The following is a 19036-nucleotide window of genomic DNA, read 5'->3' on the forward strand; positions in this document are numbered from 1 at the left end:
AAAGCAGGGATAACTTTCCGTATGGCGCCACCACTTTTTCACTCATTTTTACAAAAAGGGATACATCAATCAGGTAAATTAGATACTATATTATTTTATTTCGAATGAAAAAGTGGTGGCGCCATACGGAAACTTTTCCAAAAGCAGACTTGTAATTGTCGTGAGAGATGTACGTCTATTATTACAAGTGGCAGTATTGTCGTGAGAGATGTACGTCTATGAGGTTACGGGAGACAATAGCGAAACGAAACTGCATAGTTCTAGGAGTAGGACGGTAGGATGTCAGACTCAGAGTCAGTTCCACTGCACTGACTTGCTGGGTTTCATGGTATAAAGCTTCTTTACTATGTGAACACAAATTTGACCACAATTTTAATTTTTTTTTACTTGATTTGAGAAGTTGAAATTCCGTTCATATATTCTTCTAAGAGTCCTTTACCACACCTTTGATGAGTTTTGACGGTTCCCGCTCTTTCCAGTATGCAGCTGTAGTGTTCAGTTAGAGCCCCCTATTGAACAGTCTTCCTTAGGTTGTCAAACAGGCTGAGACGATAAAACAATTCAAAACCGTTTAAAAACCATTATTAATCTGTTTTCTTTTGAAATTGTTGATTTCCTTTGGCACATAGGGACCTCACGGTGATATGCGCTATATAAGAATGGTTTGTTATTATTATAGGTTTTCCCGGCCAATTTCATCAAAACATCATTCAATTTCATTAACATGCATTCAAATTCACGCAGTTTCCCCTAATCCTCTCAAACTAGGCTTACCCCTCCCCATCCACCGGACTTTGGGCCAAAAAAGAGTTAAAGCATTCAATTTCGTTTTCGTGCACACATGATTGCATTTTTCTCGTTCAGATTAACTTCAGTCATTCTATTTCATTTATAGGTATTCAAGACTACACTTTGACCATTCTTAAGTTGAACTTCTACTACCTATTTGCAATTGATGTATTCAAATTAAGACCCACCGAAGCGAAAATGATTTTGCTGCTAGTTTGAGTTTTCTTTTTCATTTATGTGCAACGAATTTTAACTTCTTTGCGTTCAAATTAAAGATGACTTATAATGGCTTTATGACATGAGTAAACTGGAAATTAGAGCTCACTAACACAGATGTTTTCCTAGGTGTTTCCATGTACTTTACATTGTTTACATCATTTTGTTTTCTTAATTGTTATAATTGTTCCCTTTGCTTGCCTTGTTCCCCCGTTAAGTTAAAGCCTGTATCCGATAACATTGAAATGAAAACTTGTTTCCTTTTTTTTGCTTTAGCCTTGTTGTCTTTGTTTTTGCTATGTCCAGAACTTGTCAAACAAGCTAGAGATTAACGAGTCTTTTTTAGGGAAACACAAAGCTTAAGGGTTTGTTCTCAAATCTACAAATAAGTTAAACTCAATGTTACCCTGTTTTTTTTATACTCGGGTTCTTTTCTTTGTTAACAAGTTTTGTTTACGGAAACACAAAGCTGACAATTATAAGGGTTCGTTCTCAAATCTACAAATAAGTTAGACTCAATGTTAACCTGGTTTTTTTTCACAGGTTCTTTCTTTGTTTGTTATACATTTGTTCTATTTGTGTTATTTTTCTGGGTTATGTTTGTCTCCATCTTCTTCTTCTTAAACCTTCAATGATCTGACGTGCAAGACATCTTGGCATGTAGGTCTGGCTAGGGTTATACCATCTGACGCATTTTTCATGAGTTATTTGTCCAAACGAATGAGTATAAGCACATAGGCCCAACGAAGAATTTTATTTTGAATGCAAACATTTGGAAAATGTTTGCCCATTAATGAAAATGAATGGTTGACCAGCTCTAGCTGCTGGCTTTAACGAAATTGAATGAGTCTTGCGGCCTGATGAAATTGAATGATGTAAGTTGACCAGTGAATGCTTAACTGTTGAAATTGAATAACTCCTTTTGACTCTTGAATCCTGATTCAAAGTGCATTCAGTTTCAAAACGAAATTGATTGAGCCAGGAGTTAAAATGAATGGATTTTTGCTGAAATTGGCCGGGAAAACCTATATTACAAGTGACAAATATGTCCATTGATGAAATTATTTCTGAAAATAAGTTGAGGTTCTGCACTGGTGATGTGATCATCATGATAGTGTGAGCTCATGGGCACATGGCTTGGAGTACAGTCTGGCGCTGCAATTGGCATTATATTGGGCGCAATCTTTGAATCATGCAAACAAAACAAGCAAGAAGTAAACAAAGTTTGCGCTGTAAACAATTTGCAGCTTGCACAAAATCAAAAAAGGGCTGACACATCTCCACCCGCCACTATGGGCGGTAGTGATCAATGCAAGAAAGTGTTTACAAAGCAAGTTTTAATAAGGACGTGTCCATAGAACAGACGTCAAGTTCAGTTTGAGTTTCACAAAATATTGTCATCAAAGGATCAAAATCTATGCAATGTTCAACTCACCCTTCCGATAGTTTCTGCTATAAGGAATCATTAAAAGTTAAGCTTCCTCAATAAGGTAAAAATATGAAAAATCTAGGCTGTAAATTTTCTTTTGCAATGGTACGGGAACTTTATACCCTGAACTGTGTCGCGTTGTGTGCAACGGAGTAGTCAAACCCGGGCAAAAGATATGAACTTTATACCCTGAACTGTGTCGCGTTGTGTGCAACGGAGTAGTCAAACCCGGGCTAAAGATATGAATTTCTATGTTCAATGGAACTGAATACAGAAACCGCGGAAGATCTCTCCGGAAAGCACCCCAAGACATTGGTTTTTGGTCTTCCAGTGTCTATACTGTATCTCAACTTTTGATGTGTTGTCTTTGTTTTTGTACTCTGCATATGATAAGCTAAAAAGTTTGAGTAGTAGCAATTCTTATTCTTCAAACCATAACAACCTTGTCTTTTTTTTCTGAAACAAAGAACAAATTTGAAAAACTGTCTCTATCGACCATATAAGCATCCCACAATTGAAATCCTGTGACAGTTTTACTAAAATTATTTAGGGCCTTTGTGTTTTAACTGTTTTGGTATTATTTATTGTACAGAGTCAACTAGTTTCAAGTGTTTGCTCCACTGAGAGTACAACTACATGTATGTGTCCCCTCCCTTCAGTGTGAAGTGGCAAGCACATAGCCAAGGAACAGCGTGTTGAAGTCTACAACCTCAAATTGCTCAGGTGAGTCCAAAAAACTTTCTTTAGTTAACCGTCAATTGTTGCTTACAAAGGCCCATAATGGCAGAAGCTTAAAATGCATAGTTAACCAATGCATTTTTTGAAGGCAACTTGGAGCCACCAACTAATTAAATCAAAAGTGCAACATTTGTAGGAGGTCTTGATCTCGATTGAACTTGCATCCATTGCAATATATTCACACGAACACAATTCACTTGACGCAAATTTTCAATTTTGAAACATCGATGATGCAATTTTGTAGCAAATCAGTGTGAGATCTTGTGTAAACGGGCTGAAGACAAACTAACACCAAACATCTTCAGTAGAGTGACAAGTCACATTGGTATTCTAGTGTCCCTTTTTCTGAACCTTAACCATCATTCATAAATACCTCATACAGTTGCGCTATTTCTATTGGTGGAGAGCGCGTCGCGTGGGTGTGTATAAACCTTAGTTTATGACCAATAAAAAGTGTTGAAACATGGGAGCTTGCACCTGTGCTTATAAGACAGTTTCTTCATTCCTATTGGTCGAGAGCAACGGCCGGGACAGTTGTGCCACATCACGTGATACGCGCGACACCAACAGCATTCCCTTATAAGGAGTTGTTTACCCGAGGGCGGCTGAGGGCCTTACCATTTCATAGCTGGAGGGGTGTTGTGTTGAAAGGAATAATTGAACAATTATAATTTTTGCGTTTATTTTACTTTTTGACCAAAACTGTTGATGTTTTTTGACCGAAAAGGTGTTTATGAATGGGAATCAAAGTGTGTTGAAGCGGTTTTCAACTAGTGGTTTAAACCCGCCAAGGCCTGGTTCTTGATAATTTACCTCGACTTCGTCTCGGTAAAATTATCAAGAACCAGGCCTCGTTTGGATTAAACCACTAGTTGAAAACCTCTTCACCACACATTGATTCCCTTATTTATCCACAACATCCAACAGCATGTATTGATTGATTCTGTTGAACTGGGCTCCTTATAGTAAGTTGGGCGATATCGATTTATTTTATTCACGATATATCGCCGACAATATATCGCGATATTTGATATAATCGCGATTAATTAAATTTGACATCATCAGTCTTCAAACTCCCAATGAAATTTGTAGAAGAGATAGTCATAGCATAAGAGAGATGTTCTAATGAACTATTCTTCTGGTTTTACTCCAAACCTATGGGGTGCAAGATGTCTCAGCTAGGAAATACATCGCGATATTGCGATACTTAGTCGATATCGCGATATATCGCGATATATCGATATATCGATATTTCGATTAAAACCTAATCGATCCGATATCGAAATTGTTTCCAAATTAGTATCGCGATATTCGATAATATCGTGGTATCGCCCAAGCTTACCTTATAGTAAACTTAACTAATCCCACTTTTATTGGATTGGGCATACCATCATAATCAGAGTCCAACTGTTTGGGTGTTGAGTCAGAGTTACACCATCCTTTCTCTGTGGTTAGACAGAGGACTGACCTAGTAAACTGATTATGCTTTCATGGGATTTTATAACAGAGTCAACAGTTTTGGTGTTGAGTGAGTGTTAGACTAATCGACTGCCTAGTTAACTAAAAATATACTTTCTTGGGATTTTATAACAGAGACCAACAGTTTGGGTGTTGGATTACCATGTGGTGTTGGATGTTGTTAGATTGAGGAAGGAGTAAATCACTTAACTATTGAAAACATCTTGAGATTGAAAAAATAAAAAGACAAAGGTGCAGTTCTGCCTAATTAAAGAACACTGTAGTAGTAGGCAGGCCTGGAATTGATGATGCCCTTCCAACTGGCCGTGCTGCCCCTCAAAAAAATTGTATTTTCACGGCCAAAACTGCCGTTGGCCGTTGTGCCCTTTTTATAACCCAAGTTCAAATCTTCCAACTTTCGTCCAGAAAACCCCCCAACAAAAAATAGACATCAAAATAGTTGCAACATCCATGAAGAAGCCTATGAGTTTTACGGTTATTTTTTGTCAATTATGTGTTATGGAATGGTCGGTGCCGGCGTCTGTTTTGTGAACAAAATTTTCATTAAAAGAAATGTTTTTAAAAGCAGCAAAAACAACCACGCTTGTGTTTAACATATATGATCTTTCTTGAAACCAACCCGCATTATGTGACCAATAATACCATGGGGTCCATTGAGCAATAAACTCGATCGCTCACCAATCGCCCTGCAAAAAAAACAAGCCCCAACCAAATAACAGCAAAGTTTTAAAAGATCAGGACAGAAGAACCTTACATACACAATCAAATATTCCTTTTCCTCATCTAGAGTATCCTAACTTAGAAATTTTGATTAAATGAAGCCTCACCGTCTTCAGTTTTTTGTAAACACGCTAGACTCTTACATGTAGTCTTATTCCCACACGGATATCTGCTCTGTTGACGACCATGCTGCTGACAGAATGTGCGTGTTTTGCTTTGTGGTCTTTTGTCAAGGCGATTGAAGCTAGTTTTGTGAGCTATCGCGTACTTTCACCAATAGAGGGCATCTATTCTCACGCTATCAAATATTCTGAAACGCGCTCTAGCGTTCAATGTTTCTTACAGTTTTTGCCACATGGAACTAATACAAAGACTACAAGCCTGTGCGTTGCATGAGGGGGTTTTGCGCTGTGTAGGCGTGATCGTCGGAAGTTTGCAAGCGTTCAGCGGCACTTTGAGTGATTTTTTTAACGTTTTATCCAGTCCTTGAGTGAATTTTTTTACGTTTTATTCTAGCCTGAAAATAGTTTTAAAATAGTCATAGTTCTGTAGTACCGCTGCCGATATTTTTGACTGGTCAGCCGGACCAGTTGGCAAGGTGTTTCAGCTGGTCCGCCGCGATTTTTACTGGCATTTTGCCAGCGGATCACCGTTAAGGTCAAACATTGCCAATTTGTTTTTCAATTTTTAATTTGCTTGTTCACTTACTGGCCTTTGCACCTTCATTAATTATAAATACAGCAACGATAACAATCAAAAATTAATATCCCTAATGCAAATTTAACATCTATTATATCATTGCGGTACCCGCTGCCAAAACATAGGATTCGAAATGCCTCTAGCTACCGGGCAACCTCGGTAGTCTAGTTGGTAAGACACTGCTATAGAGTTGCAAGGGTCGTGGGTTCGAATCCCACCCGAGTAAATATGCCTGTGATATTTTTTTCACAGGACTCGGGGAAAGTACTGAGTATACAGTGCTAACACATCGGTGTATGGGTAAAAATCAAAAATTAATATTCTATATCCCCGATACAAATTTAACATCTCTTATTTAGTGCGAGAGTGTGTTGTTGTCAAATTGTGGTTGATTTAAACTGAAATCAAAGTAGGCCTATCCTTTAAATGACAGATATTACTTACAGTATCATCATTGATTGAGTTTTTATTTGAACAATAATACTAAGACAGATAATTATTGTAAAAAGAATTGAGATTTACATACGTGTAAGATATTGCATTTGCAAGGAGGTGTGCAGGCCTGGAATCTCACGGAAGCCACGGAGGCCGTTGCCCTGGTCTTGACCTTGGTGCCCTTTCAAAAACTCCAATAGACTTTAAGATTTTCAAATGGAAGTGCCCTTTTCAAAATGAAAATGGCCTTGCCCTCTAAAAGATGAAATTCTAGGCCTGGATGTGACTCAAAAAGGTATAGGCCTGTAAACTCAATTAGACAATTTGGATGGTATTGGAGCAATTACATGAATTGGGCAGATCCTTCACAACTCAGATCCGGTATTTTCTTTTTTAGGATTAAGGCTCTGTAGGCATCCTGCCTAAACTGATATTAGTTGGTTTGAGGAAGATTGAGGCTGTTTTTTCATGATGTCCAGAGTTACAATGTAGACTCCACATATTGTAAACATGGTACACGCATCTAGGCTTTCGGTAACCAGTGACTTGGTAATACAATTTGTTGATTTATTGTACAGTGTATGCTAAATTGTTACCCAACACTGTTGTGTGATATGCACTGTTTACTGAGCTTCTACATTCAAGCCAAGGGCTAAGTTTCATGGCCGGGCTAAGTTTCATGGCCCTGCTGAAGTGAAAAACCAGCGATTTAAGAAAAAACCCAGAAAAGTCTGCACTTGATGTACATAGTATTGCGTGTTTCACACAAGGAATTTATTTCAGCCTGTGCATATTGAATGCATCATGTTTCTAAGCATTCGTCACTTATATTCAGCTTGCATAGAAATTTGGCTTTTCATGCAAGAGGATTTATGATGATAATATGCTTGAAGGAAACCCATCATAAGTTGGCTCCAGATTTGTTTAACCAATAGACCAACAAACTTGCCCAGTGCTATTATTTTGTAATATTATACCAAGTGTTATGAGGTTACAAACTGATTTATTTTCAGTAATTTTTAAGCGACATTGTTTTGTTAGTTACCTTACAGGCTGTCATGCCTCAATGTTGTCATGGTGTGGTGAATGCAATGCTGGAGCTGTCGTCTCAGCAAAAGATGCACCCCTACCCTTATCCTACCATCCTATGATAGAGAAGTGTTATAAAGGTTGAAGTTATTGCATTCTTTCAATAACTGAAAGAGTACCATCCACTGAAATTCAAATTACAGGATTGTTCTTTGGTCTGGAGAAATCTTTCCTTCTGCAGAAGATTGACATGTCTTTAGACAGATGCAAGTGTGGCATCAATCAAACAGTTCAGTGTACCTTTATCAACTCTTGCTCTATCTTAATGTTTCTCTTTCAAATGGCTGCCCATCCAGAATATCCACCACGTCTTGTAGCTGGCAAGGTGAAGTAGACGAACCATCCATACAGCTGAGATGTCTTCGTACTAGAACGGAAATGATCACTGGATGCATCGGACAGGGATCTCGACTTCTCCAGACATTCATGATGACTGACTTCCACTTGAAACTTTGGTTTGGCTGAGACATCATTTGGAGGAGCAGTCTTGACAGGTAAGGCAGTTTACTGAATTAAGTAAGTGATTGAATAATGGGATTGTTGCTCATGGTATCAATACTCAACAGGTGTTTGTTTTTTATCATTGTGTTTTTATCCAAGGGTGCTGAGAGCTAGTCAAACCTGCTTCTTGGGTAGCCCTACTGAGTAACAAAACCTTTAACGTACCTATTTTTTGTCAAAATTTATGCAGGCTTTTGAAAATGTAGAGCTAACTGGAGGCAATTTGGGGAGACAAAAATTAAGCAAGGTCTTCAACCCAAATGTCGATAACTTGGACACAAAAACAAGACCAATGCCCCACTAGACTTATTGGCCGAAATACTTTGAAAGTCTTTTTACATGTAATGGTCTGCTTTTTGTTTAAGTCTTTATTATGGCATTGTTATATAATTCTTTGCAGGTGATAAAAGTGGACAATCTTCAAGAACTGGAATGAGGCAAAGTCTTGGTAAAGTATTACAACCAACTCAAAGATGCCTGTATGTTTGGCAGTCATTTGCGATTTGACATTATCGACTGGGCTTAGTTTTCTTCGTTGGGGTTTTCAAAAAATATTCTAGATACGTTTCATTCTGAGTAAATATAGCTCATACCGAGCACCAATCTTAAACAGAACTGTTTCAATCACTTGACAACCCCCTCCCCCCTCCCAAACAAAACAAAAGTACCAATACTGTTGAAAGATTATTATATTATAAATGTGGTTAATCCTCCAAACATTTTAATGCTATTTCAAGTTTTCTTTTCAATGGTTGTTTAAAGAATGTTCAGTCAAAACATTTAATCTGATCTATTTTTCTTCCTTTTTTTCCTGTGGGGTTTGAAAGATTTTGGGATGGTATTTTTTTAGGCTGCATGTTGAACCCTAATATCAAGACAAATTCTAAGCTCATTGATAAACCATTTTGTTGTTGCTCTCAATGTTCTCGATACAATACTAAAACACATTACAAAGATGGAAGCAAGTTTTAACTGTTTAAATAATGGATAATGTTCAAATGTTGCAAACTTTGTGATTTGTTTGTGTTGTGGTCAGGCGTAACTTCTCTTGAGCTCTTTGGCAACATCCCTCCACGAGAGTCTGTAGCGTGTCGGACATCAAGGGGTCGACTGACTGAGTGAGTGAGTGTGTGTTAACATCTACCTGTCGACAATTTAATCTGCAAGACCAGTCCCAAATAATGAGCTGCATTCTCCAGTAAAAGGTGAATTTCCCAAAAGAATACTTTCAACATTTAAACAGGTCCCAAATGAAACTCTGTTATAGTTGTGCAGAATGTTTGTTATTTCTGTGATTTACCCATAGGTTATTTTCAATTTCTTTAGAGTTGATGGGCTTGGTGGTGTGTGTTTTAAACAGTTTGGTAAAGTCCTTTAGGTTCTTGTATGTTAAACACTGGTATCAATACAATTTCTTGCTTTTGACATTTGCTAGATTAGTTTAATTTTTTAAAGGAAAGGTATACGTTTGGTAGTTACTCAAAACAAATATTAACTTAAAACTGACTTGGTAACGAGCATGGGAGAGCTGTTGATAGTATAAAACATTGTGAGAATTGGCTGGCTCTGTAGTAGCATAGATTTTGAGAAAGAGGTAATTTCTCACTAAAATAATAAAAGACTTCTAGCCAGAAGTCGTTTATTCCTATCTAATTGTCCAACAAGGGTGTTTTTCTCTCATCATTTTCTCACAACTTCAATGACCAATTTAGCTAAAACTTTCACAGGCTTCTAATTTTATGCTTATATTGGGATACACCAAGGGAGAAGACTGGTCTTTGACAATTACCAAGCGTGTACCTTCCCTTTAAATTATTTTCATTATTTCATTAGTTTCATTATTTTAATTGCAACAATCAAAACATTCATGAGGTGCATGAGTTCCTCCAATCATTTTCTTGCTGCTTTAAAATGATTGAGTTATCTTCATTTAAGTTTCACCAAAAGATAAATTCAAAGAAAAGCAAACTATTTAAAAGCCGGCTATTTCAATGATGAACTAAGGAAGGTAGTGGAAGCACTTTAAGATTAACTCTAACTGCATGAAAACTACTTCATGAGCTTTTGTAGCAACAACTACTTCATCATATTTATGGCTACGAAGCTAATGCAGTTTGTTATGTAATTAGTCTGTATGTGCTACGTAACCTGTCTTTATGTGCTACGTAACCTGTCTGTATGTGCTACGTAACCTGTCTGTATGTGCTACGTAACCTGTCTGTATGTGCTACGTAACCTGTCTGTATGTGCTACGTAACCTGTCTGTATGTGCTACGTAACCTGTCTTTATGTGCTACGTAACCTGTCTTTATGTGCTACGTAACCTGTCTGTATGTGCTACGTAACCTGTCTTTATGTGCTACGTAACCTGTCTTTATGTGCTACGTAACCTGTCTTTATGTGCTACGTAACCTGTCTTTATGTGCTACGTAACCTGTCTTTATGTGCTACGTAACCTGTCTTTATGTGCTACGTAACCTGTCTTTATGTGCTACGTAACCTGTCTTTATGTGCTACGTAACCTGTCTTTATGTGCTACGTAACCTGTCTTTATGTGCTACGTAACCTGTCTTTATGTGCTACGTAACCTGTCTTTATGTGCTACGTAACCTGTCTTTATGTGCTTTGTAACCTGTCTTTATGTGCTACGTAACCTGTCTTTATGTGCCACGTAACCTTTACTTTTCTTGCTTTAGCGATCATACTATCATGGCTACCTCTTTCATTGTTTTACTGATGTTCTTAAACACTTTGCAATTTGTTTGTGTTTCAGTCAGGCTTAGCATCTCCAAAGACATCAACCTGTAGACAAGTAAATGTCCAGACGAGCCTAAGATAAAAGAGCTACACACTCCAGCAAACATGGCAAAAGGTAAACTTACAAAACTATACGCTTATCATTTACCCCTGACACTGAATGGAAATCTAATATTTGTTGCTCTTTAATGAATGCCTTAAAATTGACGCCCTCTGGTGGTATGTCATTAGTTGTTAATCTGTCATTAATGCCATCCCGATTCCATCTTTCCAATGGTAACAAGCAGATAAAGTATCTACACTGTCCTTATCATTTTCTGCCTTGGTTAAAGAAATTGTTTTTCTTTATCCAGTGGTCCATCCGTGCTATGTTTCCAAAATTTAATGTCTACCGTCGAATGGCTGTCATGGATTGCAATGGTGCTCCAATAGTCACAAAATGGTTTACTAGTGAGTAAATCCATTGGTTATTCTTATGGGTAATTCTGCACCATCGCCTCTGGTGCTGGTAGTTGTGGGTTATCCTTCGCCCAAAACTTCCTAATTGAATGGGCAATGTGCCCCCTCCTCTCCATGGAGGGGCAATGGTTTGATCCAGCGATCCTCCTCCAGCAAATTGGAACTTTTGTGGTGTTCCAATTTGCTCTTCTGTCTGTCATTGGTCCAACCAATCTGGCACAGGTGATAGTGGAATATCTTTTGTCCCGCTACCCTCTTTATGTTGGCTTTGCGTCTCTCCCTTCCATGTGATGGTTGGGTCCCTTAATCCTTCTCTCGCAAACTTGGGCTTTGATCAAGTCCACATTTGCTCTTCTGGCAGGCATTGGTCCGACCAATCCGGCATAGTTGATAGTGGGATATTCTTTGTCCCGCTACTCTCTATATGTTGGCTTTGTGCCTCTACCTTCCATGTGATGGTTGGGTCCCTTAATCCTTCTCTCGCAAACTTGGACTTTGATCAAGTCCACATTTGCTCTTCTGTCCGGCATTGGTCCGACCAATCTGGCATGGTTGATAGTGGGATATTCTTTGTCCCACTACCCTCTATATGTTGGCTTTGCGCCTCTCCCATCCATGCTATGATGGTTGGGTCCCTTAATCCTTCTAAAGTGAACTTGGACTTTGATCAAGTCCACATTTGCTCTTCTGTCCTGCATTGGTCCGACCAATCTGGCACAGGTGATAGTAGGATATTCTTTGTCCCACTACCCTCTATATGTTGGCTTTGCGCCTCTCTCATCCATGCTATGATGGTTGGGTCCCTTAATCCTTCTAAAGTGAACTTGGACTTTGATCAAGTCCACATTTGCTCTTCTGTCCTGCATTGGTCCGACCAATCTGGCACAGGTGATAGTAGGATATTCTTTGTCCCACTACCCTCTATATGTTGGCTTTGCGCCTCTCTCATCCATGCTATGATGGTTGGGTCCCTTAATCCTTCTACAGCAAACTGGAACTTTGATCAAGTCCACATTTGCTCTTCTGGCCGGCATTGGTCTGACCAATCCGGCATGGTTGATAGTGGAATATCTTTTGTCCCACTACCCTCCTATGTTGGCTTTGCACCTCTCCCTTCCATGTGATGGTTGGGTCTTTTTTATCGTTCTACAGCAAACTGGGACTTTGATCAAGTCCACATTTGCTCTTCTGTCCGGCATTGGTCTGACCAATCCGGCATAGTTGATAGTGGGATATCCTTTGTCCCACTACTCTCTATATGTTGGCTTTGCGCCTCTCCCTTCCATGCTATTATGGTTGGGTCCCTTAATCCTTCTAAAGCAAACTGGGCTTTGCTCAAGTCCACATTTGCTCTTCTGGCCGGCATTGGTCCGACCACCCCGGCATGGTTGATCGTGGGATATCGTTTGTCCCGCTACTCTCTATATGTTGGCTTTGAGCCTCTCCCTTCCATGTGATGGTTGGGTCTTTTTTATCCTTTTATAGCAAACTGGGCTTTGATCAAGTCAACATTTGCCCTTTTGGCAGGCATTGGTCCGACCTCTATATGTTGGCTTTGCACCTCTCCCTTCCATGTGATGGTTGGGTCTTTTTTATCATTTTACAGCGAACTGGGACTTTGATCAAGTCAACATTTGCTCTTCTGTCCGGCATTGTTCCGACCATCCCGGCATGGTTGATAGTGGAATATCTTTTGTCCCTCTACCCTCCTATGTTGGCTTTGCACCTCTCCCTTCCATGTGATGGTTGGGTCTTTTTTATCCTTCGACAGCAAACTGGGACTTTGATCAAGTCCACATTTGCTCTTCTGTCCGGCATTGTTCCGACCACCCCGGCATGGTTGATAGTGGAATATCTTTTGTCCCTCTACCCTCCTATGTTGGCTTTGCACCTCTCCCTTCCATGTGATGGTTGGGTCTTTTTTATCGTTCTACAGCAAACTGGGACTTTGATCAAGTCCACATTTGCTCTTCTGTCCGGCATTGGTCTGACCAATCCGGCATAGTTGATAGTGGGATATCCTTTGTCCCACTACTCTCTATATGTTGGCTTTGCGCCTCTCCCTTCCATGCTATTATGGTTGGGTCCCTTAATCCTTCTAAAGCAAACTGGGCTTTGCTCAAGTCCACATTTGCTCTTCTGGCCGGCATTGGTCCGACCACCCCGGCATGGTTGATCGTGGGATATCGTTTGTCCCGCTACTCTCTATATGTTGGCTTTGAGCCTCTCCCTTCCATGTGATGGTTGGGTCTTTTTTATCCTTTTATAGCAAACTGGGCTTTGATCAAGTCAACATTTGCCCTTTTGGCAGGCATTGGTCCGACCTCTATATGTTGGCTTTGCACCTCTCCCTTCCATGTGATGGTTGGGTCTTTTTTATCATTTTACAGCGAACTGGGACTTTGATCAAGTCAACATTTGCTCTTCTGTCCGGCATTGTTCCGACCACCCCGGCATGGTTGATAGTGGAATATCTTTTGTCCCTCTACCCTCCTATGTTGGCTTTGCACCTCTCCCTTCCATGTGATGGTTGGGTCTTTTTTATCCTTCGACAGCAAACTGGGACTTTGATCAAGTCCACATTTGCTCTTCTGTCCGGCATTGGTCTGACCAATCCGGCATAGTTGATAGTGGGATATCATTTGTTCCACTACCCTCTATATGTTGGCTTTGCGCCTCTCCCATCCATGCTATGATGGTTGGGTCCCTTAATCCTTTTAAAGCAAACTGGGCTTTGATCAAGTCCACATTTGCCCTTCTGTCTGACATTGGTCCGACCAATCCGGCACAGGTGATAGTAGGATGTTCTTTGTCCCACTACCCTCTGTATGTTGGCTTTGCGCCTCTCCCCTCCATGCTATGATGGTTGGGTTCCTTAATCCTTCTAAAGCAAACTGGGCTTTGATCAAGTCCACATTTGCTCTTCTGGCCGGCATTGGTCCGACCAATCCGGCATGGTTGATCGTGGGATATCGTTTGTGTATGTGTTGGCTTTGAGCCTCTCCCTTCCATGTGATGGTTGGGTCTTTTTTATCCTTTTACAGCGAACATGGGACTTTGATCAAGTCCACATTTGCTCTTCAGGCCAGCGTTGGTCTGACCAATCCGGCACAGGTGATAGTGAGATATTCTTTGTCTCCCTACCCTCTGTATGATGGCTTTGCGCCTCTCCCATCCATGCTATGATGGTTGGGTCCCTTAATCCTTCTAAAGCAAATTGCAGCGTTACTCAAGTCCACATTTGCTCTTCTGGCCGGCATTGGTCCGACCAATCCGGCACAGGTGATAGTGAGATATCCTTTGTCCCACTACCCTCTATAAGTTGGCTTTGCACCTCTCCCATCCATGCTATGATGGTTGGGTCCCTTAATCCTTTTAAAGCAAACTGGGACTTTGATCAAGTCCTCATTTGCTCTTCTGTCTGGCATTGGTCCAGGGGAAACTGGGAATCCTTTGCCCCACTATTCTCTTTATCTTGGCTCTTTGCCTCTCCCTTCATGCTGTGATGGTTTGGTCCTTTAATACTATTTCAAGCTCAATCCAGTCAAATGAAATGCCTTAACTTTAAGTTGTACATCCTTTCATTCAGTAAAAAAATAAATGCAGAAAACTGTACAAGACGTGATCTGTGTGCAGCACGTTGGGCGAAAGTGTTTTAAAGTTTGTGAAGAAATTGCAAAAGCCTGAGCCATACTTTTGGTACTGTGCCAGTAGATAAAACCACTTGTTAGAGCAATACGCTTTTGGGCAATTCTTGGTTGTGGCTGTTTTTCTCCCTTTTCGTAAAACGTTGTAGGTGTAAGATTTAGACATTGGTGTAAACACTCATGTTTGATGCTCCGGCAGCAGTATCGTCAATGCGAGCGCATAACAAAAAGGTTTTTAGCTCTTCGTGAAAATTCTAATCGATTTTCTTGAGGTTTGTGTCTTTCATCAACGTGGAAAAATCCTTCGTGAAAATGCTGAAGACATAATATGTCTGGTGAGTACCTTTCGATGCTTTCAGTGTTTATTTATTTTTGACTTAATGAAAACACTAATGTACAATTTACAAGAGAAATGCATTTTATTTACTAATGGGAATATCAAAGAAAAACAAAGGGATTTTTAACTACAAGTTTACTATTTATTAATGTACATACAAATTACTGATTATAAAAACTAACACAAAAACTTATTATATAGCAACCAATACAACCAACTTTTTTTTAATTAGAAATATATATATATTTTAGTTCCATTAAGTTTTGCTACTAACATCTAAAAAGAAATAGCTCTCTAAGATTTTATTACTAACAACAAATGTACACAATGCAGAGGTATCTTAATAATATATGTTAACAAAATTTAATTATTAAACATGTTAAATTATTCTAATTGCATTAAGTGTTTGGTAGCTATACATGCTACTAACATCTAAAAAGAAATAGCTCTCTATGATTTAATGAGACTAACAAAAAAAGGACTTATTACAAAAGTATTTGATTATATATGTTATTAAAAATTAATGATTTAAAATGTTAAATTTATATAAGTTGGACTCTACTTGATCTTGTGTTTTTTCCCTAAATGATACTTATAAATGTATTCATAATTATTAGGAAATCATTAACCCCGCGGGTTAAGAAGAAAACCAAACACAATGTACTTGATTCAAACTTGTCAGAAAAGGTTTTTAATCAACCCTGCATGAGTTTTTGCACACTGTTGGCTTACAAATGTATTTTGTATTTTTTCCTTTCAGAGTCAGACATGAAGCTCCTAGTTCCCTGAAATCAAGTGCAGAGGGAATCTCCTCTACTGACATCTTGAAGGCTGCATGGTACGCAAATCAAAACATCAGACTCGTCAAGACATCTTTAAAGCAGTTCATCTATAGGTCATGAAAGAACAATCCAGCAATTAGTTGTCATCAATATTGAGACATTGTAGGTGAAATATTTTGATATTGATAATGTTTGTAATCGTCCTATAGTGGGCTGTTTTATTTGTAGCACCATAAGTACACCATAAGCAAGCAAGCATATATGCGGTTTTTATGCTATGAAATTAGCGATCTTAGAGTCTTGGTGGTGCGGCGGTTCGTTTGAAATTTGACGGAGGAGTGCGGCGGTCGAAAGGAATTGACAGAGGAGTGCGGCGGTCGAAAGGAATTGACGGAGGAGTGCGGCGGTCGAAAGGAATTGACAGAGGAGTGCGGCGGTCGAAAGGAATTGACAGAGGAGTGCGGCGGTCAAAAGGAATTGACGGAGGAGTGCGGCGGTTCGATTAAAGGGACCTGGACACGTGCACGTGGCATGTGGGGTCCTACTTCCGGCTCGGGCCACTGGGTGGTTGATCTTAAAGGTGCATTTGGGCTCCTCATCTGTCAGGATGGTGCCGGTGTTATCACAAGTATGGTTGACCAACGGAAGTAGTCCCTAGTCCTTTCAACTAGGGACCGCGTTACTAAGAGTAGGGAGGCTGTCCTGGCGCCGAAGTTGGGACAGTGGACCGGACCCGTCCCCTTAAGGGGCGGTGCAATGGCTCTTACGATCTCAGAAAGCGCGTGGGGCCGGTATCCTGGAACCTGCACGATGGTAGCCCTGCTAATTGAACTAAGCTAACCAGGATGACAATCAGCAAAATCTGATGACAAAAAAATGCTTGCGATGGTGTACTTATGTAGGATGTTGTGCTTTAAATATAAATGATTTGTAGAATGTATTGAACATAAATTACGTCAATGGTGGGAAAGTGTTGAAGGTATGTCACCCCAGTATGATGTCTTGCAGTGTATCCCATTATAGTCTGTCTCTTATCATGGGAGTGTCAGCTCCTATAATGGTGACATTGCAAGAATGCACTTATCATGCGAAGGTGCATGCTGCTTCTGCATTGATGCTGAGGTGAATGCCACTTCTGCATTGATGCGGAGGTTCAGGACGCTTCTGCCTTGTGCGAAGCTGCGTGCTGCTTCTTCACAGTCAAACTCCCCCGGACTCAGGAAAATATAGCCCATCAATTAACTATGTTGAAGAAATCCCCCCCATGAAAGAAACAATTCATAATGCATTAACCCCTCTTAATAGATGACTGAGTGTTGAAGGCATGTCACCCCAGTATGATGTCTTGCAGTGTATCCCATTATAGTCTGTCTCCTATCATGGGAGTGTCAGCTCCTATAATGGTGACATTGCGAGAATGCACTTATCATGCGAAGGTGCAGGCCACTTCTGCAGTGATGCAGAGGTGTGTGCCGCTTCTGCCTTGTGCGGAAGTAGTGCTGCTTCTTCACGGTCAAACTCCTTTGGACTCAGGAAAAGATAAACCATCAATTAACTATGTTGAAGAAATCCCCCCATGAAAGAAAACAAATGATGATGCAATTAACCCCCTTTAATAGATGACTAAGTGTTGAAGGCATGTCACCCCAGTATGATGTCTTGCAGTGTATCCCATTATAGTCTGTCTCTTATCATGGGAGTATCAGCTCCTATAATGGTGACATTGCGAGAATGCACTTATCATGCAAAGGTGCATGCTGCTTCTGCATTGATGCTGAGGTGCTTGCCGCTTCTGCATTGATGCGGAGGTGCGTGCTACTTCTGCCTTGTGCGGAGGTGTGGGCTGCTTCTGCACAGTCAAAATCCAGAATCATTAGGACAAAAGAAGTTAACAGGACTGTCATGATAATGATACTGAAAAATGTAAAAATTATACACAATAAATGAAGACGACAATTAAATTAAAAAAATTAAAAGAGGAATGCAAAATGTTCCTGTGTGGTTTGCTTTTAGAGTGTTTAATTTTGTCCATTTATTTTGTCCTTTTATTGAAGTGTCTTGTGTCTCTTTTTTTCGGTAAAAAAATACGAGGCGATTTTTTTTTAAGCGAGGCAGCTGCTGATGGGTTCGAGCGTGAGTCAGACGGGTTGAAGCGTGAGTCGGGCGGAAAATAAAGCTGTCTTGCGTGGAAGTTTTCTGCTGCCAAATAAAAGTTTTCACCTTGTAAATTATTGTTGCCATAACACCATGAAATATGTACTGGAATATGTTATTTTATTCACAGATAATGTATATATGTTACCAGATACGTTATAAGAGTTACACGACATGTACATGTGTATATTAACATGTAAAATATGTGAAATTTAATCAAGTACTAAATCACATATAAAATGAATTATGAAGAAAGCTAAACTGGGGGAAAATAATTAATTAACCTCAAAATCAAACGAGGAATTAACAATGTTGTAAATTATATGTACAAACAAATTACTGATTATAATAACTAACAAAATAACTGATGTTAAAGCGACTAATACAAACAACTTTTTCTTATTTATAAATATATACATATTTTAGTTCCGTTAAGTTTTGCTACTTAAATCTAAAAAGAAATAGCTCTCTATGATTTTATTACTAACAACAAATTGACACATTAAAAAAAAAATATATATATATATATATATGTTAACAATGAATTATTAAACATGTTAAATTATTTTAATTGCACCTAGTGCTTGCTAGCTATACATGCTACTAACATCTAAAAAAAAATAGCTTCCTATCATTTGATGACTTACAAAAAATTAACACATTACAAGAGTATTTGAATATATACATTATTATTAAATGGGTAGATTATTTTAATTGCTCTAAGTGCTTGCTAGCTATACATGCTACTAACATCTGAAAAGAAATAGCTTGCAATGATTATATTACTAACAAACAATTTACACAA

This window comes from Asterias rubens, chromosome 9, assembly GCF_902459465.1.
Source record: "Asterias rubens chromosome 9, eAstRub1.3, whole genome shotgun sequence".
Classification (NCBI taxonomy): Eukaryota; Metazoa; Echinodermata; class Asteroidea; order Forcipulatida; family Asteriidae; genus Asterias; species Asterias rubens.